Source organism: Bombina bombina, chromosome 3 (genome assembly GCF_027579735.1).
Source record: "Bombina bombina isolate aBomBom1 chromosome 3, aBomBom1.pri, whole genome shotgun sequence".
Classification (NCBI taxonomy): domain Eukaryota; kingdom Metazoa; phylum Chordata; class Amphibia; order Anura; family Bombinatoridae; genus Bombina; species Bombina bombina.
The window spans coordinates 309,813,421-309,839,197 of record NC_069501.1 but is presented as its reverse complement, the minus strand read 5'-3'; the positions used below and the strand labels follow the sequence as shown (position 1 = coordinate 309,839,197).

Sequence of the window (25,777 nt, the reverse complement as noted above, 5' to 3'; positions counted from 1 at the left end):
AATATGGGTACTTATTCCCAAACTATTTTAACATTCCATGGCTTTGCTGTTTTTTTGTTTTATTGCATTCATCTTTTAGTGTCATAAGACATATAATATTTATATTTTTCAATATTTTCTTTTGAAAAGGTCATAAATCACTCATAATATAATTATTAATACACCTGTAATGATTTATTTCCTATACATATCTGTGTTATTCTTTTCTTAGACTGTTTTGATTTTTTGCCAGGTTAAATGAAATCAAATGACATATGATGAGATTCATAATTAATTTATAATATCCTGTTTGACATTTTGAAGGATGTGTGTGCACTCGTGTATTTCATGTTGTTAAGTTGGTGTTTAATATTGTCCTTAGTGTGGAAGAGATTTAATCTTTGTACTATTTAACTCAACTGGTTTGGGGCCAGCTATGTTTATTTGCACATTTTTGCTTATACCAAGTTGTATATTGGCCATATAATAGTGCATTTTAGTTCCCCAAGCAATCATTTCCATATCTTCAGCAGAAAGCTTTACAGGTATATGTGTGCTGTGTTACTATGTTATTAATGGAAGTCCAGGGAAGATACATTATTTTAAAGCAACAGTTTATGCTTTGACCACCATTCACCAATGAAAATCCTTTATTATAAGTCAGCACCACACATTTTATGAATGCCAAGAGGCATGAGAGCTTCCGAGTTATAAAATTCAATTGTCACATTTTTAGCCTTTCCTGCAATTTGTAATTCGTAGATGTGAAATTTTAAATAATGAAGAATACAGTTTGATTATCCATCTACAGGAATATCATTTGTATTAACCAGGGTAGAGGTGCATTCATAAATTCCTATGGGTCATTTTAGCCTAAGAAAAAGTGTCTGTCAAAAGTTACATTTCTAAAGAAGAAGGTTTAATCTTGAATGAATGTGTGTGTATATATATATATATATATATATATATATATATATATATATATATATATATATATATATATATACACATACATGATTAGCACAAAAGTGCTTCTGGTGTTTTTTCATACTGCCAACCATTATAAAGCTGTGGTATCAACATTATATGACAAACCAGATTCTGGCTGAGAGATTTTACTGACATCTTGTTTTTTTTTCATTCCCTTTATAAGTACTGGCAACAGTGAAAAAACATCTTTGCCGTGATGAAGTCATTGGACTCATAAGTACTCCTCTTCGATGGTTCCCTTGAGGTAAGAATAAAAAATCTTGGCATTGCATTGTATGACGTTTTTTCTATATATATGTAAAAAAAAGTACATTTGATGGTAGATTAAAGTGATGGAATATAATGTGTAGTCTATAAGGGACAGATTTAACTGCTTCATGTTGACATGTTATTCTTACAGAATATGAACAAAAAAAACAAATCATTGCATGTCAACAGATGTGTAGTTATTTCCTGTAGTTTAATTTTTTTAGTTGTGGCAAGGATGGAAGGAACATTCCTTCCAAGTTTTTTGAATCCACCATCTGCAATTTGGTTATAACTGTAAAATTGTAACTAAACCTGTCGTATCTTTTGATAAATTTAAAGGGATAGAAAGGTCAAAACTGAAATGTGCATGGGTGCAGTTCAATTTGAAATAGAATAATTTTGCAATATACTGTACTTCCATTAGCAAACATTCTTCTGATAAAAGTTATTACAGTTATTAATGCACCCATGCACATTTCAGTTTTGACCTTTCTATCCCTTTAATTTTTTTTCTCTCTATGAGCCATTAAATATAGAGAAAAAAAACTTTGATCTTAAAAATATTTAGAGACCTGCCATAACTTAATACTGCCAGTATGGATAGATCTCCTCTTTTTTTTTTTTTAATTTTAATATGAAACCCCAAAAATCTCTTTTGTGCTTCAGACAGAGCATACAATTTTTTTTTCAATTTACTTCTATTATCAAATTTGCTTAAAAGGACACTGAACCCAATTTGTTTCTTTCATGATTCAGAAAGAGCATGCATTTTCAAGCAACTTTATAATTTACTCCTATTATCAATTTTTCTTCGTTCTCTTGCTTTCTTTATTTGAAAAATAAGGCATCTAAGCTAAGGAGCCAGCCAATTTTGGTTCAGAACAAGGGACAGCATTTGTTTATTGGTGCTGTCCAATCAGCAAGGACAACCCAGGTTGTGAACCAAAAATGGGCCGGCTTCTAAACTTACATTCTTGCTTTTCAAATAAAGATAGAAAGACAATGAAGGAAAATCGATCATAGGAGTAAATTAGAAAGTTGCTTAAAATTGCATGCTCTATCTGAATCATGAAAGAAAAAATTTGGGTCAGTGTCCCTTTAATTCCCATTATATTCTGTTTTGAAGAGTTAGCTAGGTAGGCATTTGGAGCACTAAATGGCAGGAAATAATGCTGCCATCTTTGCTCTTGCAAATGGAAGACATTCTTGCAAAACTGCTGCCATATAGTGCTCTGGAAATAGGCAGGCTGTTTATGTCCCTGCTTTTCAACATAAGATACCAAGGGAAAAATTAATAATAGAAGTAAATTAGAAAGTTGTTTTAAAATCGCATGCTCTATCTGAATCGTGATAGAAACATTTTGGTTTGCATTTTCCTTTAATTCTTTGATAATTTTCTTGGCAATATACATAGCAATTACATGTGTATGCCTGCATTTGCCGTAAATTCCTAGGTTTATGGCTTTCGGGCATACATTTTAATATTTATCATAGGAGCTTGAAAACTGGTTATTAAAACATTTATCTTTTTTATTATTTATTCATTATATTATGTGTAGTACTATAATTAATACTACAGAAGATAGGTCTTTTGTTTATTAGTAGTTTAACAAGTTATTTGTTTTCTGATAAGTTGAACAACCATAACTAATATTATCTATTGTTAATCTATTGAGTCCATGCACTTAATTGATTTTAGCCCCAGTAGGAAGAATAAGCTTTATGTAAATTATATGGTTATCATCTAAATAGGTTGAATTTATTGTAGTTAACAGTATTGTTGTGGGTTCTGTAGCTTTATAAGAGAAATGTCATGATTTATGTTAATAACGGTATTATTGCGGTCAATTTTATGTGCAAATGAGCTTTGCATCATGCTGTTTATCTATTAATGTGCAACTGTGTTCCACAAAACTTTGCCACATGTGTTTGTAAGTCTCATTGACTTATTTTAAGTGTGCCTCAATATGCGTAACTATATTATAATTTAACCGCTTCCCGCTGTTATGATGTTCCATGCTATCCTAAAGGTGCTTGGCTTTAGTGCCTGAAGCCATAACTGCTTCCTAACTGGGATCACGGGCTGGAGGGAGTGCAAATTGTCAAAGGCACTCTCCCCAGACATGATCCCTTCATTGAAATCAAGCAATCGTTCATGCATTTAAAAGTACCGGCAGGAAGGGGTTAATCCCCATTGGCTATTTATTTATTTATTTTTGCAAGTAATTAAAAAAAATTTACTTTTTTAGTGTGATACAAAATGGGGAGGTCTGGGTCTGCCAGCAAGTCTGATATATTTGTCGAATAGTTTTTGTGAGAAATAGAAGAAGATTCTTACTGTATATATATTGGATAGCAACTGTAGATCAAGATTGTATAATGTTGGTATGTTCCACTTGAGTCTCTATGTTAATATAGTAAATAAACACAGATTGACTGTAGTGAGTTTGATTTGTAATTCAAAATAAAGTCTTTTAAATTGTATCGTCTGACAGTAATTCTTGCAGTTTAGGATGTTACTTAATTAAGTCCAGTTACAATGTAAAGGTTATTGCAACTTCAATGCAAGATGTAGTTTGACCAAACAAGTAATAAGTGTCCTCTCTCATCAGATTTGCACAAAATAAGAATGTCTGTAATTTTATACAGTGATTGTCAGCTTTACATTCCCTGATCTGGTTTATAATAATACTTCAGGCTGACAGTGTCCATAAAGTGGCAGACTAATCTGTGAAAGCAGGTAACAGGACTGCCGACTAACCCCCGGTGTTTTGAGTGACAGTCTGACTTGATGAAAGCCAACCCAGAAGGGGCGTGGCCAAAGTCCGTTACCGGAGATACTCGGGTTAACTGCAGTAAGCAAACAGGAGGAAGCAGCTTGATATTTATTTGTATAGAGAAAGTTATTTACCTCAGAGCTCTGGGTGTTTCCTGGAATTGCTGCTTACACGGAGCCGGTGGAAGTGGCTGAGTTCCGTTCGTGACCGGAATGTTTCTTTTACTTCAGCTTCTGGAATGGCTTATACAGCGTAGAGGTAATAATCCAGTGAAGGAAGCAGATTCAAGCTGTAAGTGTTAGTCAGCTAGAGTTCAGAGTAAGAGGTTGTTTCAGGCAGCGTGTAATGGGGTTATGCGAACAGCTGTTACTTGAATGTTATCCGCAACTTCAGCTTGTCAAACAGAAGGCTTTGGAGCAGAATAAGGTTGGTCTTTGAATGTCTCCTTGAGAGTAAAGATTATTAGTCCTGGGATAAGAATATCACAGTTCTTAGGCGTAGTATCTAGCTTGTAACTTCAATAACTAAGCACCTGTTTAAGGTGCACAGAAGCCTTAAATAGGGGAGTGGTGTAACTGTGCAGGTATGTTTAGGTGAGAGAGAAATCCTGGAGTGGAATCCTGACAGATCCCCCCCCTTCAAGCAAGCCGACCCTCGGCTTGTGGCTTAGGTCTACAGGGATATCGTCTATGGAAACGAGCAACCAATCTAGGTGCATTGACATTGGTAGAAGGTTCCCAGGTGTCATCGTCAGGTGAAAAGCCCTTCCAACGGAAAAGATACTGGACAACTCCGTTGAACATCCTGGAGTCCAAAATATCGTATACCTCAAAGGAGTCCAAATCAAGGATGGTAGAAGGTGGGGGAAGTACCTGGTCTTGTTTATCCAAAGTTGTAACAGGTTTAAGCAGGGAAACATGGAATGATGGGTGAATCTTAAGAGTAGGCGGAAGATCCAGTATCACAGCATTCCTGTTTATGATTCTCGAAATGGGAAAGGGACCGATGAAAAGAGTAGCAAGTTTTTTACTTGGTACCTGGAGACGTAAAAACTTGGTAGAAAGCCACACCTTGTCACCCACTGAGTAAGAGGGAGCAGGTCTTCTCCTCAGATCATAAAACCTCTTCTGGGATGCCTGAGCCTGTTGGATATTTTTCTTCAGAACCAGATAGTTCTCAGACAATTTACGTAGCAATTCATCTACAGAGGGCATGTCTTCTATCCCTGAATAATTAAAAGATAAACGAGGATGATATGCGTAGTTAGCGAAAAAAGGTGTCATTTGAGACGATGAGTTTAGGGTGTTATTATAAGAGAACTCAGCCATACTCAGGAATTTACACCAGTCTTCTTGGTGGTATGCACAATAGCATCTTAAATACTGTTCTAACCAATGATTGATTCTTTCTGACTGACCGTTTGTCTGCGGGTGATATGAGGTAGACAAACGATGATCAATTTGCAGAGCTGTAGTGAGATGTTTCCAAAACCGGGATGTAAACTGGCTTCCCCTATCAGTCGTTAGGAAGGAAGGAAGACCATGAAGACGTACTACGTTATCCAGGAAAAGTTGAGCAGTTTCGGCAGAAGAAGGGATCTTACGGAAAGGAACGAAATGGGCCATTTTCGTCAAAAGGTCTGTGATGACCAAGATGGTATTGTTTCCAGAACTTACAGGTAGATCAACTATGAAGTCCATTCCTAAATGGTTCCAAGGGGAGTTTGGAATGGGTAATGGTAGTAGAAATCCATATGGTGGTTTCTTTTCTGCCTTTGAGACAGTACAAATTTTACAAGATTTTATAAAATCCTGTATAGTGGAGATCATGTTCGGCCACCAATAGTGCCTTTGTAGTAGTTCCAGAGTTCTTTGAACACCAGGATGTCCTGAGAGGGGAGGATCATGAAAGTTTCTGATCAGGAGAGACCTGAGTGAAAGTGGAATGTATAGTCTAGTACCATGAAAGTACAGATTTTTGTTGATGGAGACTTTGTTGAAAGGGATCTGTTTATCAGATTTGAGTGCCAATTTTACGTCATTTTCGGAAACCAACATTGTTCCAAGAAATCTTTCGGATGGAATAATTGAAGCAGGTAAAGTAGTTGAAGGTGGTTTATCATTTAACCTTGAGAGAGCGTCCGCTTTTCCGTTCCGTGAACCAGGCCTATAGATAATCTGATAATTGAACCGACTGAAGTAAAGGTTCCACCTGACTTGTCGGCTTGAGAGAGACTTGTTTTTTTGTAGATACTCCAGGTTGCGGTGATCTGTGTAAATAATTATTGGATCTATGGTTCCCTCTAGGAGGTGTCTCCAATGTTCAAAGGCCTTTTTGATGGCTAGGAGCTCTTTTTCGCCTATTGGATAATTAATCTCTGCTGGAGATAATGTGTTAGAGAAAAAGGCAACTGGATGAAGTGGTGAATTCAGAGCTTTGCGTTGAGATAGGACGGCACCAACAGCGTATTCTGAAGAATCAACTTCCAAAATATATTGGAGAGTAGAGTCAGGGAAACTTAAAATAGGTGCGGACGTGAAAGCATTCTTGAGAAATTGGAAAGCATGATTTGCCTGATCATTCCATCTGTAAGGAATGTTAGAGCTGGTTAAACTTGTAAGAGGTTTCACAATTTTTGAATAATTTTTAATGAATTTTCTATAGTAGTTACTGAACCCTAAAAACCGTTGTAATTGTTTCCTGGTGGTGGGTTGAGGCCAGAGTTTTACTGCATCCACCTTATCTTGCTGCATCTGTATACCTCTTGGGCTGATTCGGTAACCAAGGAAAGTGATATCTTGAGTATGGAATAGGCACTTTTCAGCCTTAGCATATAAACGATGGACTTGTAGCCTAGATAGTACCCAACTTACATGTTTTACATGTTCTTCTAAGGAGGAGGAGTAGATCAAGATGTCGTCGAGGTATACCACGACACAGGTATCCAAGAGATCTCTAAAGACATCATTAATAAAAAATTGGAAGGTTGCAGGGGCGTTTGTTAAGCCGAAAGGCATAACCAAATATTCGTATAGACCATACCTTGTCCTAAATGCGGTGAGCCACTCATCCCCCTCTCTGATACAAATCAAGTTATAGGCTCCTCGCAAGTCTAACTTCGTGTATATCTTCGCATCTTGGAGTCTTTCGATTAGTTCAGGGATGAGTGGCAACGGGTACCTATTCTTTTTGGTGATATTATTAAGTTCTCTATAGTCTATTATTGGACGAAGAGACTGATCCTTATTTCGGACGAAGAAGATGCCGGCGGCAGCAGAGGACACTGAAGGACGTATAAAACCCTTTCTGAGGTTCTCCTCTAAGTACTCTTTGAGATGGTCCAATTCTGGTTTACTGAGAGGATAGAGTCGTCCGCAGGGTGGTGAGGTCCCAGGTTTTAGATCAATCGGACAGTCGTAGGAACGATGGGGTGGCAGGGTCTCTGCCTCTTTTTTACTGAATACTTCTCTGAACTTGGAATACACTTCTGGGATAAAGGACAAATCAGGGTGTTGTTGACTCTCATTTATCTGCATCAGAGGCGACGATGAGTGTTGGTAACAGGATTGACTGCAAAATGAAGAATCCAGAGTTAACTGCAAAGTTTTCCAGTTTATTGTGGGTTCATGTAGTTGCAACCATTGTAACCCTAATACAATTGGGAAGAGTGGTGAGAGTATGACATCAAAAGTAATCAATTCTTGATGTGAATCGTGTACAGTAACAAGGATAGGAATGGTGTGGTGTGTGATGGGACCTGAGGATATTTCTGAACCATCAACAACACGTATAGACACAGGATTGCATTTTTTAATTAGTGGTATTTTATTTTGAACTACAAGTGAGTGATCTATATAATTTCCTTGGGCACCAGTGTCAACGATAGCTTCTTTCTTCAGCAGCCTTCGCTCCCACTGTAAAGAGAGTAATAAGCTACAGTGAGTTGGTTTATTATGTACAATTAGAGATGTGATAGAAGAAGAACACTTACGGGATTTATTCTTTTCTAGGGAAGGACAGTCTCTGACTGTGTGGTTCTCTAATCCACAGTACATACACAAGCCTTTATTTCTGCGCCTGGTACGTTCCTCTGATGACAGGGGTCCACGTATAAACCCTATGTCCATTGCTTCTCCTTAATTTGGAGTACGTGTGGATGGTGAGTGTGAAGTTTGGGTAGGTTTCTTGAAAGTCAGATCAAAGTTATGACGTTCACTCTTTCTTTCACGAAGTCTTCGGTCTATTTGCATACTTAATTTCATAAGTGTTTCCAAATCTTCGGGTAGAACTACTCTGGCGAGTTCGTCCTTAAGGGACTCTGAGAGACCTAGTCTGAACTGGTTTCTTAACGCAATTTGGTTCCATTGCGAATCTGTGGCGAATTGCTTGAATTCGGTAATATACAATTCGACAGGTCTTGCTCCTTGCTTTAACTTTCTCATCTTCCCTTCAGCACTAAGTTGCAGATTAGTGTCTGAGTAAAATTCATCCATAGCTGTTAGAAAGGAGTTAAGAGAGCTTAAGACTGGATTTTGGGTTTCATATAGGTTGTCTGCCCAAACCCTAGGTTCTGCTCTTAGATATGAAATCAAAGTGAGAACCTTGATGTTATCATTTGGATATGTTCTAGGCTTGAGGTGGAACATCAGGAGGCAGGCGTTCTTAAATTGCCGGTATTGAGTTCTATCCCCATAGAAAAGATCCGGGGCAGAAACCGTAGGTTCAGGTGCATATTCAACGGTTGGAACCCTAGAGGGTGCTGTGTCTTTAATTACTTTACGCAGGGTTTCATTTTCCACTTGGAGTTCTCTTAAACCCTGGCTAAGTTGGTCCACTCTTTGGGAAAGACTATAGACCACTTGAGGTAGATCTACTGCTTCCATATTTAATAGGCTTAGTTATTATGTGAGAAATAGAAGAAGATTCTTACTGTATATATATTGGATAGCAACTGTAGATCAAGATTGTATAATGTTGGTATGTTCCACTTGAGTCTCTATGTTAATATAGTAAATAAACACAGATTGACTGTAGTGAGTTTGATTTGTAATTCAAAATAAAGTCTTTTAAATTGTATCGTCTGACAGTAATTCTTGCAGTTTAGGATGTTACTTAATTAAGTCCAGTTACAATGTAAAGGTTATTGCAACTTCAATGCAAGATGTAGTTTGACCAAACAAGTAATAAGTGTCCTCTCTCATCAGATTTGCACAAAATAAGAATGTCTGTAATTTTATACAGTGATTGTCAGCTTTACATTCCCTGATCTGGTTTATAATAATACTTCAGGCTGACAGTGTCCATAAAGTGGCAGACTAATCTGTGAAAGCAGGTAACAGGACTGCCGACTAACCCCCGGTGTTTTGAGTGACAGTCTGACTTGATGAAAGCCAACCCAGAAGGGGCGTGGCCAAAGTCCGTTACCGGAGATACTCGGGTTAACTGCAGTAAGCAAACAGGAGGAAGCAGCTTGATATTTATTTGTATAGAGAAAGTTATTTACCTCAGAGCTCTGGGTGTTTCCTGGAATTGCTGCTTACACGGAGCCGGTGGAAGTGGCTGAGTTCCGTTCGTGACCGGAATGTTTCTTTTACTTCAGCTTCTGGAATGGCTTATACAGCGTAGAGGTAATAATCCAGTGAAGGAAGCAGATTCAAGCTGTAAGTGTTAGTCAGCTAGAGTTCAGAGTAAGAGGTTGTTTCAGGCAGCGTGTAATGGGGTTATGCGAACAGCTGTTACTTGAATGTTATCCGCAACTTCAGCTTGTCAAACAGAAGGCTTTGGAGCAGAATAAGGTTGGTCTTTGAATGTCTCCTTGAGAGTAAAGATTATTAGTCCTGGGATAAGAATATCACAGTTCTTAGGCGTAGTATCTAGCTTGTAACTTCAATAACTAAGCACCTGTTTAAGGTGCACAGAAGCCTTAAATAGGGGAGTGGTGTAACTGTGCAGGTATGTTTAGGTGAGAGAGAAATCCTGGAGTGGAATCCTGACAGTTTTTCAGAAATCTGTATTTGATTGCTAAAATCCTAATTGTAATTGGTCCAAAAACACTCTACAATATAATCTCATTGAAGGGACATTAAAGTCCACAATTACTTTACCATATAATGTTTAATTATGTATAGTGTAAAAAAAAATCATTTGCACTGCAATTATGTATATTGCCTACATTTCCTGTAGTTTGTCTGATAATTGGTGTTGTTCCACTCCCACTAGATTCTGGTGTGCATTCTATGGAGCACAGAAATTGGTTGACACGTGAAGAAGAGAATACAACATGGGAGAGTTGTGTATCTCTTTATGATGTAGCTTATTACTCTTATCATTTCAAAGGGGGGATTTCCCTGTCACATCTCTACCAGGGAATTATTTTACATGTATGGGGCTCATTTAGAACACATATCTCCACCAATATTATACATCAATGGGCATAAGGCCCCATTGTAGAAAAAAAAGTACCTTTTTCCCATTAAGGAGTTCCACACCTATGTCATGGGTAGATGATGGCAATCTGTATGGCTATGCCCTACATAATGTATTTACTGTATTGGGAAGACCTAGCCTTTAAAGGTATTATACACACAGCAGCTCTTGTGGGAAAGAGGCTATTCCGTTTAAATGAAGGTTATCATGTCACTCAATGTAGCAGATTTTATTTTAGGAATGGCTTTTATCTGCTAGGTGATTTTTGTTTAAAAAAAAAAATTGTGTGTGTGAGAGATCTGGGTCTAATAATAAACACAATAATGATTGAGGAGAGGTCTTGCTTTCCAATGAAGAGTCATGCACTCAGGGTTCAGGTGGTGACTATGGCAACAGTGATCAAATGAGAGGACATATGCATATGAAACAAATCATGAGGTGCCCCCACAGTACATATAGGTATGTGAGCCTACTTATTTGAAAAAGAAATCTTCTTCGAGTGGTTCTGCTTCCATCCAGCTTCCACATCTGCACAATGGCAAACTATCACAGCATTTGTACGATTTTGAAGGATTTCCCAACCATAAAGAAACCCGTATCACCAATAGTTATAGAAATATCTCATAAGACCCTTCTTCCTAAGGGGTCTCATTACTCAGATATAGGGTTTTGTGTTTTAAATTTTATTCCTATTGCAAGGTGATGCAAAGGAATGAAAAATAAAATTGTCTTAATTTGATATTACTATTTATTACTGGAAAACATTGTTTTTGAAAAATTAACTGATATGGAATGATTAAGTGAGGTGGGTGTGTGCTGGCTTTTTACAATTTCAATTATACTTCTGCAAGCTACATATGTATATTTTAAGAAAAACATTACCGCATGATTCAGAACCTTCACCCTGCAACATTCTACACTTTAATTTCCTTATCAGTGTGCACTCCACAGGTCTTTGAAGCAAGAAAAATAGTCACTTTATTTATATAATCTATCTATCCATGACTGGTTACCACAAAGAGGAACAAATAATCCTATACTGCTTTGACACCAAAAAAAAAAGTTTTTTTTTTTAAAAAACAAAACAAAAATTAAAATGTTATTGCTTTTTTGCTTGTATGCTGATCTCAAGCAATGCAGTGTTTATTTGCTGATATATGCAATGCCAGAGCTCAACAAACCCGTGCCCTAGGGCAAGTTGCACTTCAATATCAGCATAGCATGTTGGTTAGAGATCCATAAATATGCTGCCATATTGTTTGACGCATGCAGCCCACTTATGGGGCTTTGATAATGGCGGTTGAATACTTAGCATCAGTAGCAGCTAGTTGTACACAGCCTACCGGCACCTGTTGTCAAACACAACTCACTTGCATAGTGCACAAGCTGTAAGGCTAAACTTTTTCAGCTTCCTTCCCAGCAACAGGTGTAGGATAAAGAGGTCAGCTCTATCCAGGCTGCTTGCTGACCCACCAATTCCGCTACTAGTGCTTTGTCAAGTTTTGCAAGATTTTCAAGCCTTGTATTCTGCATATATCAAAAACAATTAATGTACCTTTAAATAATTAAAATGTTATTAACAAAAGTTATTGTTACTGGAAAACATTCCCATCATAATTATGATGATTATTACCATGATATATTTTTTATTGAACTACACTGTACAAGTTGTGAAATGCTCCTTTGAATTGTTTTGTGACTGCTTCTGTACTCTAAAAGTTATCGCTACTATTTGTGCACGCAGGTTGCACTGTATAAAATGTCAGTGATAGCATAATGTGCATTGTCCATTTGAATAAAAAAAAAATGTGTGTGTGTGTATGTATATATATATATATATATATATATATATATATATATATATATATATATATATGTGTGTGATCACTAAAAAATACAAAATAGAAGTGCCCCACTAATAATGATACTTAAAAAAGGATATATACACTTTTGTGCTAAGAGGATATATTGCTGTTAGATTATTACAGCTGTTGGATTAAACAGGGTTGCTGTCTCTTATGTGTCACGGCACTGGAGACCGGATAAAAACTAAATAAAAAGAGAAAACAAAGCGCAACACCTCTAAGTGCAGTATGTCAAAAGATACACAATATTTATTCACAATCACAATTAAAAACTCACAAGGTATAACCTCAACCAAAAGGAGGTATGATATGGGCACCTGAGAACTGTTTAGGTCTCTCAAACGATATCCAGCAAGATTCTGATACAGCAATAGGTCATAGAAATGTGGATGTGTGTCCAAACTTTCACAAGCTGTGTTCCAATGCACTCCCTGTGCTTAAAGGGACATTAAACACTAAATAAATGTTAGGAAATGTAAGAAAAGATGTAAGAAAAGATTAGTCTGAGAATAACATGTAGATGTATTTTTTTAACCCCTTAATGACCAAGGACGTACGCCACACATCCTCAAAAAAAATACAGTTAATGACCGAGGACGTGTGGCATACGTCCTTGGTCTGGAAAGCAGCTGGAAGCGATCCTGCTCGCTTCCAGCTGCTTTCCGGTTATTGCAGTGATGCCTCGATATCGAGGCATCCTGCAATAACCCCGCTTGGCCATCGGTGACCGGTATCGTTGGTGGGTGGGAGCAAGTTTTTTAACTGTAAAAAGTTAAAAAAAAAAAAAGTTTTGAAAGCTGTAAATAAACGGCTAAGGGATCTGGAAGGGGTGGGGGGTTGGTCTAAGGGCATTTTTTTTAAAAAAAAGGGCACATTTTTTACTAAACTGGGTACTGGCAGACAGCTGCCAGTACCCAAGACGGCGCCCATTAAGGCAGAGGGGGAGGGTTAGAGAGCTGTTTGGTGGGGGATCAGTGAGGTTGGGGGCTAAGGGGGGATCCTACACAGCAGCATATCTAAATATGCTATAAAAAAGCCACAAAAAAAGCCCAAATATAGCTTTTATTTTAGTACTGGCAAAGTTTCTGCCAGTACTTAAGATGGCGGGGACAATTGTGGGGTGGGGGAGGGAGCTCTACACTAAAGCTAAAATTAACCCTGCAAGCTCCCTACAAGCTACATAATTAACCCCTTCACTGCTAGCCATAATACACGTGTGAAATGCAGCGGCATTTGGTGGCCTTCTAATTACCAAAAAGCAACGCCAAAGCCATATATGTCTGCTATTTCTGAACAAAGGGGATCCCAGAGAAGCATTTACAACCATTTGTGCCATAATTGCACAAGCTGTTTGTAAATAATTTCAGTGATAAACCTAAAGTTTGTGAAAAAGTTTGTGAAATAGGGAACGTTTTTTTTTTATTTGATCGCATTTGGCGGTTTAATGGTGGCATGAAATATACCAAAATGGGCCTAGATCAATACTTTGGGTTGTCTACTACACTAAAGCTAAAATTAACCCTACAAGCTCCCTACAAGCTACATAATTAACCCCTTCACTGCTGTGGTGCGCAGTGGCATTTAGCGGCCTTCTAATTACCAAAAAGCAATGCAAAAGCCATATATGTCTGCTATTTCTGAACAAAGGGGATCCCAGAGAAGCATTTACAACCATTTGTGCCATAATTGCACAAGCTGTTTGTAAATGATTTCAGTGAGAAACCTAAAATTGTGAAAAATGTAAGTTGTTTTTTTTTTAATTTGATCGCATTTGGCGGTGAAATGGTGGCATGAAATATACCAAAATTGGCCTAGATCAATACTTGGGGTTGTCTACTACACTACACTAAAGCTAAAATTATCCCTAAAAGCTCCCTACATGCTCCATAATTAACCCCTTCACTGCTGGGCATAATACACGTGTAGTGCGCAGTGGCATTTAGCAGCCTTCTAATTACTAAAAAGCAACGCCAAAGCCATATATGTCTGCTATTTCTGAACAAAGGGGATCCCAGAGAAGAATTTACAACCATTTAAGCCATAATTGCACAAGCTGTTTGTAAATAATTTCAGTGAGAAACCAAAAGTTTGTGAAAAAATTAGTAAAAAAGTGAACGATTTTTTGTGTTTAATCGCATTTGGCGGTGAAATGGTGGCATGAAATATACCAAAATGGGCCTAGATGAATACTTTGGGATGTCTACTAAAAAAAATATATACATGTCAATGGATATTCAGAGATTTCTGAAAGATATTGGTGTTCTAATGTAACTAGCGCTAATTTTGAAAAATAATGGTTTGGAATTAGCAAAGTGCTACTTGTACTTATTACCCTATAACTTACAAAAAAAGCAAAGAACATGTAAACATTGGGTATTTCTAAACTCAGGACAAAATTTAGAAACTATTTAGCATGGGTGTTTTTTGGTGGTTGTAGATGTGTAACAGATTTTGGGGGTCAAAGTTGGAAAAAGTGTGGGTTTTTTTTCCATTTTTTCCTCATATTTTATAATTTTTTTATAGTAAATTATAAGATACAATGAAAATAATGGTATCTTTAGAAAGTCTATTTAATGGCGAGAAAAACGGTATATAATATGTGTGGGTACAGTAAATGAGTAAGAGGAAAATTACAGCTAAACACAAACACCGCAGAAATGTAAAAATAGCCTTGGTCCCAAACGGACAGAAAATGGAAAAGTGCTGTGGTCATTAAGGGGCTAAAGCTTAATTAGTTGTTTAAATATTGTCAAAATAAGTGTAAAGTTTTAGTGTCTATAAAACAAAGGGAGCTGCCATGTTGTAATCTTGGTTACCCTCTCTGCTGTGGACAATTAGGGACAGTTATAAATAGGTCACTAGAGTGTGCAGCCAATGGCTGTGTGGAATGTAACAGTGTTCTGCACTTCCATTTCTATCAGGAGCTGAAAACATCACAATTTCAGAATGGAATTACAGGAAAAGGGAATAAAATAAATAATATAAATATATATCATAGTTTTTTTTATATATGCAGTTTATCATTTTATGTTACCGTCTCAAAGTGTTTAAGGTCCCTTTAAACTTGTGGAATCAGGATCTCCAAAGCATCCCCAAATGGTGAGGTCCAGACAGTTAAAAACGGATACAATTAATATAAAACCGCCACTTAAACGGTCATAATACCCAAATGTTTAAACACTTGAAAGTGATGCAGCATAGCTGTAAAAAGCTGACTAGAAAATATCACCTGAACATCCCTATGTAAAAAAGAAAGATATTTTACCTCAAAAGTTCCTCAGTAGCCACATCCCATTGTAAAGGACTGTATGTCCTTTACAATGTCTGTCCCGGGACAGCTGAAAGGATGAGCCTCGTGCACTCTCATGTTATTTCCCTATTCAGTTTAGGGAAGTTTACAATGAAATCTCATGAGAGTTAAGGCAAATCTCATGAGATCACAGTAAAAGAGTTCATGACCTCAGCACTGCTGATGCTGATTGGCTGCTGTTCCTTTCTTCATTTTTTTTTTACCTGCAGCTGGGAGCAGCTGAGTATAACTTTTTACACAGAACTTACTCTGCTGAGCTGAGGAGATTGTGAGGTAACATATCTTCCTTTTTTACATAGAGATGCTCAGGTGATATTTTCCTGTCAGCTTTTTACAGTTATGCTGCATCATTTTCAAGTGATTTAGCATATGAGTATTATGTCCCTTTAATAGATCGGCTGTGTACAAGCAAATGTGCCCGCAGCCTGCATCAGCTGATTGCGGTAGATGGTGGGTGTGGCCTTACGCGTTTCGTAGGGGTTCTCCCTACTTCGTCAGAGGCTGCCCACTTAATCCGCCATCGACGATTTATACATATGTAAGTAAGATACCTCCCCTTCTAAGATTTCTGTATCCCTATTGGGTAGTAAAGGGGATGGATCTGCCACATAACCTAATACTCGTAGTTAAGAAAAAATAGATTACAACAAATGACAATTATTATGGCTACCAAGTATTCTGTCAGTTATCAATAGAATTCAACATAAAATAGCACATCATGTTTTTGGAAGCTGGCTAAAAATATTAAGTAAAGACTTTTTTTTTTTTTTTAAATTAGGTGCTGTCTGTACAACATATTTGTACACCTACTAATATGGGAGTAGCCTAAACAAATCAACCTCTCCCCATCATGACTCATTTAGTTTATAAGTTCAGAAATCTTACCCCCTCTAGACATCAATTATTAAATTAGCATTAGTTACCTTAAAAGTATATAAGTGTAAAATTAAATAACTGGGGGAACTTGAAGCATTGGATTATTAATCAAAATCAAATGTAACCCTTGCAAAAAGTTGTAAGATGTTGTTTTTGTAACAAGCAAGTGACCAGAGTTATTTTGCAATGTATTTATGTTAAACCTAAGGCATTTTATACCCTTGAATTAAAGCGGTTTTGGTTGTTTTAATGCTTAGCTTTGTGAAAGGTCCAACCACTTTTAGAAAATAACTAGTTTTGTAGAAATACTGAAATATTTTTAAAAAACTGTTATATTGAACAACATAGGTATAAAATACTAATATGACAATAATAATTTCTTTCATGTAATTAGCAAGAGTCCATGAGCTAGTGACGTATGGGATATACATTCCTACCAGGAGGGGCAAAGTTTCCCAAACCTCAAAATGCCTATAAATACACCCCTCACCACACCCACAAATCAGTTTTACAAACTTTGCCTCCTGTGGAGGTGGTGAAGTAAGTTTGTGCTAGATTCTACGTTGATATGTGCTCTGCAACAGGTTGGAGCCCGGTTTTCCTCTCAGCGTGCAGTGAATGTCAGAGGGATGTGAAGAGAGTATTGCCTATTTGAATTCAATGATCTCCTTCTACGGGGTCTATTTAATAGGTTCTCTGTTATCGGTCGTAGAGATTCATCTCTTACCTCCCTTTTCAGATCGACGATATACTCTTATATATACCATTACCTCTACTGATTCTCGTTTCAGTACTGGTTTGGCTTTCTACTACATGTAGATGAGTGTCCTGGGGTAAGTAAGTCTTATTTTCTGTGACACTCTAAGCTATGGTTGGGCACTTTTATATAAAGTTCTAAATATATGTATTCAAACATTTATTTGCCTTGACTCAGAATGTTCAACGTTCCTTATTTCAGACAGTCAGTTTCATATTTGGGATAATGCATATGAATAAATCAATTTTTTCTTACCTTAAAATTTGACTTTTTTCCTGTGGGCTGTTAGGCTTGCGGGGGCTGAAAATGCTTCATTTTATTGCGTCATTCTTGGCGCGGACTTTCTTGGCGCAAAAATTTTCTTGTCATTTCCGGCGTCATACGTGTCGCCGGAAGTTGCGTCATTTTTTTTTACGTTTTTTGCACAAAAAAATGTCGGCGTTACCGGATGTGGCGCCATTTTGGCGCCAAAAGCATTTAGGCGCCAAATAATGTGGGCGGATTTTTTGGCGCTAAAAAATTTGAGCGTCATTGTTGTCTCCACAATATTTAAGTCTCATTATTTATTGCTTCTGGTTGCTAGAAGCTTGTTCATTGGCATTTTTTTCCCATTCCTGAAACTGTCATTTAAGGAATTTGATCTTTTTTGCTATATATGTTGTTTTTTCTATTACATATTGCAAGATGTCTCAGATTGACCCTGAATCAGAAGCCACTTCTGGAAAAACGCTTAACTGAGTTTCAGTTCTACCAAAGCTAAGTTCATTTATTTTAAATGTTATAAATGTTTATCTTTAGCTATGGTTTTTAATAAGTTATTATGATATACTTTTACATGCAGAATCCATTAGTGTTTATGCTTTATATATTTCCATTCTTACATCTTATGTACAAGAAATATTTAGAAGATTTATAAGAAATATTTTTCTGATTCTATTTTAAAGGCTTTGTCTGACTTTGTGCCTTCTAATAAAATTTTTAGGTCTTTTTCACTTCTTTTTTAATTATTGAAGTTTCAAATGACCAACAACATACTGATTTATCCTTCTCTGATGATGTTTTTTCTCTTTCAGAAATTTTCTTCATCAGATATTGACACTAACAAATCTACTTTTTTATTATTTTTCTATTATTAAAGTACATTTGTTCTTTGTTGAAAAGGTGTTGATTATTTTGGATATTAAGGTAACTAGTTCTTTAAGACTAGCTGACACTATTTCTGCCTATTTATTTCTTCTGTGTTTTCAGAGGTTTTCTTTTCAATTCCCCATTCTAGGGAATGGAATAGGCTGAGAATTTTCTTTTATTCCTTCTTCAAAGGTTTTAAACTATATTCTTTGCCAGCAGTTAAATTCAATTTGGAGGGTTCTCCAATTTATTGGGGCTATCTCTACTTCTACTAATTATGCTATTGTTTCTATAGCAAAATAGTATTTATTTTCCTTTAGATAGTTGTATCTTATTTATGGAAAATTATTTAGTTTCAGGTACTTTTCTTGGTCCTGTGATTTATTTGGATATTGCAATTGCTTCATTTTTTCTGTTTACTTTAAGATCAAGTATCAGATTATGATTTATTTTAGCATTGTTAAGGGACAACATTTACTAGACTAGGTGCTGTTGCATTTGTCTTGTTGTTTTGCATTTATTGATTATGCAAGTCCACTGTATTGACTGGTCCTTTAAACTGGACTATCATGCTAATAATTTCATTTGTGTCTTCATTTTATTGAATATTTTCGCAAATGAGGGTTAATCTATGTCTTTAGCTATTTTAGCTAGAAGAATTTTGTGATTTAAAAAAAAAAAAAAAAAAATCCATACTGTATTTCTTTTGTTCTAAGATAATCAATTATTTGTTTTATAATTGGATTCAATTCTTAACTGTTACTCTGGGCTTCAAGATTGAGTTCTAAGATTAAAACTTTAAGCTTATACTAGTTTGGTTGTTCTTATTAAGGAACAAATTCCTGAGTTCTTTCCCAAGTAACATGTTTATAATTGGGGTTCGAAATCAGCTCCCTAATATTGCGATGTACGTGCCGTATTCCAGCTTGGCTGGTAAGGGGCAGGTTAAGACTTCTTTGAAATTTATTTGGTTCTATTTTGTCCAAATTTCTTTGATTTTATTCCAGTAAGGCTAACACTTTCTTTCAGTGTGTTTCTGTCCTATATATTTTGGGTACTGTTGAAGCATGGCTGGGCACCCATGGGGTTCAAGCGCTGCTCAGACCTGGAATCTTCTGGGGTATCTCTTCCAGTTCCTTTTTTAGGAACCGGGTTTGGAGTTTTATTCAAACTGTTGTGCCTTTTTATGGTCATTGATAGCATTATTTGTTTTCATTAGATACAATAAATGCATATTTTCATTTTTTCTGTTTTCATTCAGATTATTTTCTGAGGATTCGGAATCTCATATGATTCACTTGCTCTTCAGGACATAGTTAGAGGATCTTTTTTTCGAAAGCTCTTGATTCCTCACACAAGGGTCACCTTTTTTAGGTTTCCAGATAGTTTGTGTCACTGTCTTTGTCTCTATCAGACAAGGGATAATTCTATTGGGTTCCGTCTGTCGGTACCTTTAGTCTCTATTATTTCCTTCAGTTGCTATTTATGCATAGAAGTTTTAGGTCTTATGGCCACAGTATTGGATTCAATTCCCTTTGCTCATTTTCACTAGAAAGAACCTTTCCAGTCTTTTATGAGTGTTGTTTCTTCTAGAACATGGTTGGAGGATCAATTTACCAAAAAGTTTGTTGATTCCTCAGACAAGGGTAACCTTTTTAGGTTTCCTGATAGATTCAGTGTCCTTGACTCTGTCTCTGACGGACAAGAGACGTCTGAAATTGGTTTCAGCTTGTCGAAACCTTCAGTCTCAATCTTTCCCTTCGGTAGCCTTATGCATGGAAATTCTAGGTCTTATGACTGCTGCATTGGACGCGGTCCCCTTTGCTCGTTTTCACATGCAACCTCTTCAGCTCTGTATGCTGAACCAGTGGTGCAGGGATTATACAAAGATATCTCATTTAATATCTTTAAAACCGATTGTACGACACTCTCTGACGCGGTGGACAGACCACCATCGTTTAGTTCAGGGGGCTTCTTTTGTTCTTCCAACCTGGACTGTGATTTCAACAGATGCAAGTCTGACAGGTTGGGGAGCTGTTTGGGGGTTTCTGACAGCACAAGAGGTTTGGGAATCTCAGGAGGTTAGATTACCAATCAATATTTTGGAACTCCGTGCGATTTTTCAGAGCTCTTCAGTCATGGCCTTTTCTAAAGAGAGAGTCATTCATTTGTTTTCAGACGGACAATGTCACAATTGTGGCATATGTCAATCATCAAGGAGGGACTCACAGTCCTCTGGCTATGAAAGAAGTATCTCGAATTCTGGTATGGGCGGAATCCAGCTCCTGTCTAATTTCTGCGGTTCATATCCCAGGTATAGACAATTGGGAAGCGGATTATCTCAGTCGCCAATCGTTACATCCGGGCGAATGGTCTCTTCACCCAGAGGTATTTCTTCAGATTGTTCAAATGTGGGGACTTCCAGAAATAGATCTGATGGCTTCTCATCTGAACAAGAAGCTTCCCAGGTATCTGTCCAGATCCAGGGATCCTCAGGCGGAGGCAGTGGATGCATTGTCACTTCCTTGGAAGTATCATCCTGCCTATATCTTTCCGCCTCTATTTCTTCTTCCAAGATTCTAAGGAGTGCTCGTTTGTTCTGCTGGTGGCTCCAGCATGGTCTCACAGGTTTTGGTATGCGGATCTTGTCCGGATGGCCTCTTGCCAACCGTGGACTCTTCCGTTAAGACCAGACCTTCTATCACAAGGTCCTTTTTTCCATCAGGATCTCAAATCCTTAAATTTGAAGGTATGGAGATTGAACGCTTCATTCTCAGTCATAGAGGTTTCTCTGACTCTTTGATTAATACTATGTTATAGGCTCGTAAATCTGTATCTAGGAGGATATATTATCGAGTCTGGAAGATTTACATTTCTTGGTGTTTTTCTCATCATTTTTCTTGGCATTCTTTTAGAATTCCTAGAATTTTACAGTTTCTTCAGGATGGTTTGGATAAAGGTTTGTCTGCAAGTTCCTTGAAAGGACAAATCTCTGCTCTTTCTGTTCTTTTTCACAGAAAGATTGCTAATCTTCCTGATATTCATTGTTTTGTACAAGCTTTGGTTCGTATAAAACCTGTCATTAAGTCAATTTCTCCTCCTTGGAGTTTGAATTTGGTTCTGGGGGCTCTTCAAGCTCCTCTGTTTGAACCTATGCATTCGCTGGATATTAAATTACTTTCTTGGAAAGTTTTGTTTCTTTTGGCCATCTCTTCTGCTAGAAGAGTTTCTGATTTATCTGCTCTTTCTTGTGAGTCTCCTTTTCTGATTTTTCATCAGGATAAGGCTGTTTTGCGAACTTCTTTTAAATTTTTTCCTAAGGTTGTGAATTCTAACAACATTAGTAGAGAAATTGTGGTTCCTTCATTGTGTCCTAATCCTAAGAATTCTAAGGAAAGATCGTTGCATTCTTTGGATGTAGTTAGAGCTTTGAAATATTATGTTGAAGCTACTAAAAATTTCCGAAAGACTTCTAGTCTATTTGTTATCTTTTCCAGTTCTAGGAAAGGTCAGAAGGCCTCTGCCATTTCTTTGGCGTTTTGGTTAAAGTCTTTGATTCATCATGCTTATGTCGAGTCGGGTAAAACTCCGCCTCAAAGGATTACAGCTCATTCTACTAGGTCAGTTTCTACTTCCTGGGCGTTTAGGAATGAAGCTTCGGTTGATCAGATTTGCAAAGCAGCAACTTGGTCTTCTTTGCATACTTTTACTAAATTCTAGCATTTTGATGTTTTCTTCTTCTGAAGCAGTTTTTGGTAGAAAAGTACTTCAGGCAGCTGTTTCAGTTTGATTCTTCTGCTTATAATTTCAGTTTTTTTCATTATAAGATTTAAACTTTATTTTGGGTGTGGATTATTTTCAGCGGAATTGGCTGTCTTTATTTTATCCCTCCCTCTCTAGTGACTCTTGCGTGGAAGATCCACATCTTGGGTATTCATTATCCCATACGTCACTAGCTCATGGACTCTTGCTAATTACATGAAAGAAAACATAATTTATGTAAGAACTTACCTGATAAATTCATTTCTTTCATATTAGCAAGAGTCCATGAGGCCCACCCTTTTTTGTGGTGGTTATGATTTTTTTGTATAAGGCACAATTATTCCAATTCCTTATTTTTTATGCTTTCGCACTTTTGTCTTATCACCCCACTTCTTGGCTATGCGTTAAACTGATTTGTGGGTGTGGTGAGGGGTGTATTTATAGGCATTTTGAGGTTTGGGAAACTTTGCCCCTCCTGGTAGGAATGTATATCCCATACGTCAAAAGAAACAATCAGTAACACTAAGGGTGTGTTACTACTAGGGGGCGCACAGGACCTTATATGATTATTATGTAAATAGGCTAAGAGAGAAGAGAACAAGATATTACATATAATAACTATAATAAAATATACTATACGGAATAATGTAAACAAAAAAGAAACAATTCTTATAAATATGGGACTATGAGAAACCTAGGATACAACACAAATAATAGCAAATACAGTAATAAGAAATTCCTGAAAGGTTCTTATCTGGAAATGCTGTCTTCTTCTGCAATGTTATATAGATGGTAAATGTCCCAATTGGGGTGGGTATAGTCCCAAATGATGAATGTGATCAAATACCAGGATGATCAATGATCAGGAACACAGATGATGACTGGAGTCAGCTGCTTTGTCAGGGAAATCAGGATCTAAGAGCAAGTTTTCTCTGTGAAAAAAATCACAAAAAGACAAAGGCGCCTCCTAGTGTAATACAGTTGGTGAAAGAGATTTGTTAGGTAATCAAAAAGGTACTCACAAGTGGAGCAGCACCCAATTGTGCTAAATCAAACAGACTGGGATCTCACAGTGTCCCAGCTCACTGACACTGCAAGGAAACTGGTTTCTCCAATGTCTTGCCGGACTGACAGAGCTCAGACTCTCACAAAGAGGTTTACATAAAACCAAATTTTATTAATAAAATAAAAATCTCAGTGTCTCATGACACTAGATATTAAAAGAACAAGCAACGCGTTTCTCAGACTGCTGTCTGTTGCAGATGCAGATTTGGCGGCGCTGTGTCTCTTAGAAATCAAGCTGAATATCCCTCTGCTTCTCCGGTCAAATCAGATCTCTTTAACCTCCAAAAGATAATAGCCCAGAAAAGTGCAGTAACATCACACAAAGGGTCACACCAATGGAAGATACTAACAAGATTTAAGATGAAGATCACAGCTAACCTTTACATGTTCTTGATTTGCTCTTGCTAAAACGCGTACAGCTTTTCGTTTTTGGTTTTCTATAAAACCTTTTATTAAAGGGACATTCTCTATCAAGGGAAGTGCTTTACGCAGTTTATACACCTGTTTCTATACATACTTTATATAGAATTTAAAAAAATGTAATCTGTTCTCGCACTCTCCCAGTTTCCCCATTTATGTGATACCTGTATTTATTAACCCCTTAATGACCACATCACTTTTCCATTTCTGTCCGTTTGGGACCAAGGCTATTTTTACATTTCTGTGATGTTTGTGTTTAGCTGTAATCTTCCTCTTACTCATTTACTGTACCCACACATATTATATACCGTTTTTTTTTTTGCCATCTAGATACCATTATTTTCATCATATCTTATTATTTACTATAACATTTTTTTATTATTAAATATGAGGGGAAAAAATGGAAAAAAACACTTTTTCTAACTTTGACACCCAAAATCTGTTACACATCTACAACCACCAAAAAACACTCATGCTAAATAGTTTCTAAATTTTGTCCTGAGTTTAGAAATACCCAATGTTTACATGTTCTTTGCAAGTTATAGGGCAATAATACAAGTAGCAATGCTATTTCCAAACCACTTTTTTTCAAAATTAGCGCTAGTTACATTGGAACACTGATATCTTTCGGGAATCCCTGAATATCCCTTGACGTGTGTGTGTATATGTGTGTGTGTGTGTGTGTGTATATGTATGTGTATATATATATATATATATATATATATATATATATATATATATATATATATATATATATATATATATATATATATATATATATATATATATATATATATATCTAGGACCATTTTGGTATATTTCATGCCACCATTTCACCGCCAAATGCGATCAAATAAAAAAAAGAAACGTTACATTTTTCACAAGTTTTAGATTTCTCACTGAAATTATTTACAAACAGCTTGTGCAATTATGGCACAAATGGATGTAAATGCTTCTCTGGGATCCCCTTTGTTCAGAAATAGCAGACATATATGGCTTTGGCGTTGTTTTTTGGTAATTTGAAGGCTGCTTAATGCCGCTGCGCATCACATGTGTATTATGTCTAGCAGTGAAGGGGTTAATTAGGTAGCTTGTAGGGAGCTTGCAGGGTTAATTTAAGCCTTAGTGTAGAGATCAGCCTCCCACCTGACACATCACACCCACTGATGCCTCCCAAACAGCTCTCTTCCCTCCCCCACCCCACAATTGTCCCTGCTATCTTAAAGGGACATGAAACCCAATTTTTTTCTTTCATGATTTAGAAAGAGCATGTCATTTTAAACAACTTTCTTATTTGCTTCATTCTCTTGATATCACTTGCTGAAAAGCATATCTAGATATGCTCAGTAGCTGCTGATTGGTTGCTGCACATAGAGGCCTTGTGTGATTGGCTCACACATGTGCATTGTTATTTCTTCAACAAAGGATATCTAAAGAATTGAGCAAATTAGATAATAGAAGTAAATTGGACATTTTTTTTAAAATTGCATGCCCTATCTGAATCATGAAAGTTTAATTTTGACTAGACCTTTAAGTATTGGCAGAAAGTCTGCCAGTACTAAAATAAAAGGTGTGTGTGTGTGTTGTGTGTTTTTATTTTTATTATTATTCTGCTGTGTAGGATTCCCCCCAAACAGCTCTCTAACCCTCTCCCTCTATTTTATTGGGAGCCATCTTGGGTACTGGCAGCTGTCTGCCAGTACCCAGTTTACAAAAAATGTTTTTTTTGTATTTTTCTGTAGTGTAGCTTCCCCTCCCAGATCCCTTAGATCTTTTCTATAGCAATTCCCTCCCCCCTCTCCCACTTTGTATCACAACATTTTCCATAGTGTAGCGGTTCCCACCCACGCCCGCCCCTCCCCCCGTGCACGCGTCCGTGCGCGATCCTGCCCCTCTTGATGCTAACTCCCATCGATGGCCGCCCACCCACCTCCCACATCGGCTCCCACCCACCAAAGATTGCGGTCATCGATGTCCGATGCAAAGAGGGCCACAGAGTGGCTCTCTGCATCGGATGGCTAAGAAACGTTATTGCAGGATGCCTCGACATTGAGGCATCACAGTAATAACCGGAAAGCGCCTGGAAGCGATCAGGATTGCTTCCAGTGCTTTCAAAGACTGACTACGTATGGGGTACGTCCTCGGTCGTTAACTGTATTTTTTTAGAGGACGT

General features: G+C 37.1%; 1 protein-coding gene across 5 annotated transcripts in view; it reads left to right on the top strand.

The window, feature by feature from the left end:
- CDKL5 (cyclin dependent kinase like 5) overlaps positions 1-25,777 on the top strand; it is a 1,071,204-nt gene that overhangs the window by 672 nt on the left and 1,044,755 nt on the right. For all 5 annotated transcript variants that reach the window (XM_053706416.1, XM_053706410.1, XM_053706408.1 and 2 more), the window contains exon 2: positions 1,133-1,213. The gene's annotated coding sequence lies outside the window, so the exon portion shown is untranslated. The remainder of the gene's footprint in view (positions 1-1,132; positions 1,214-25,777) is intronic.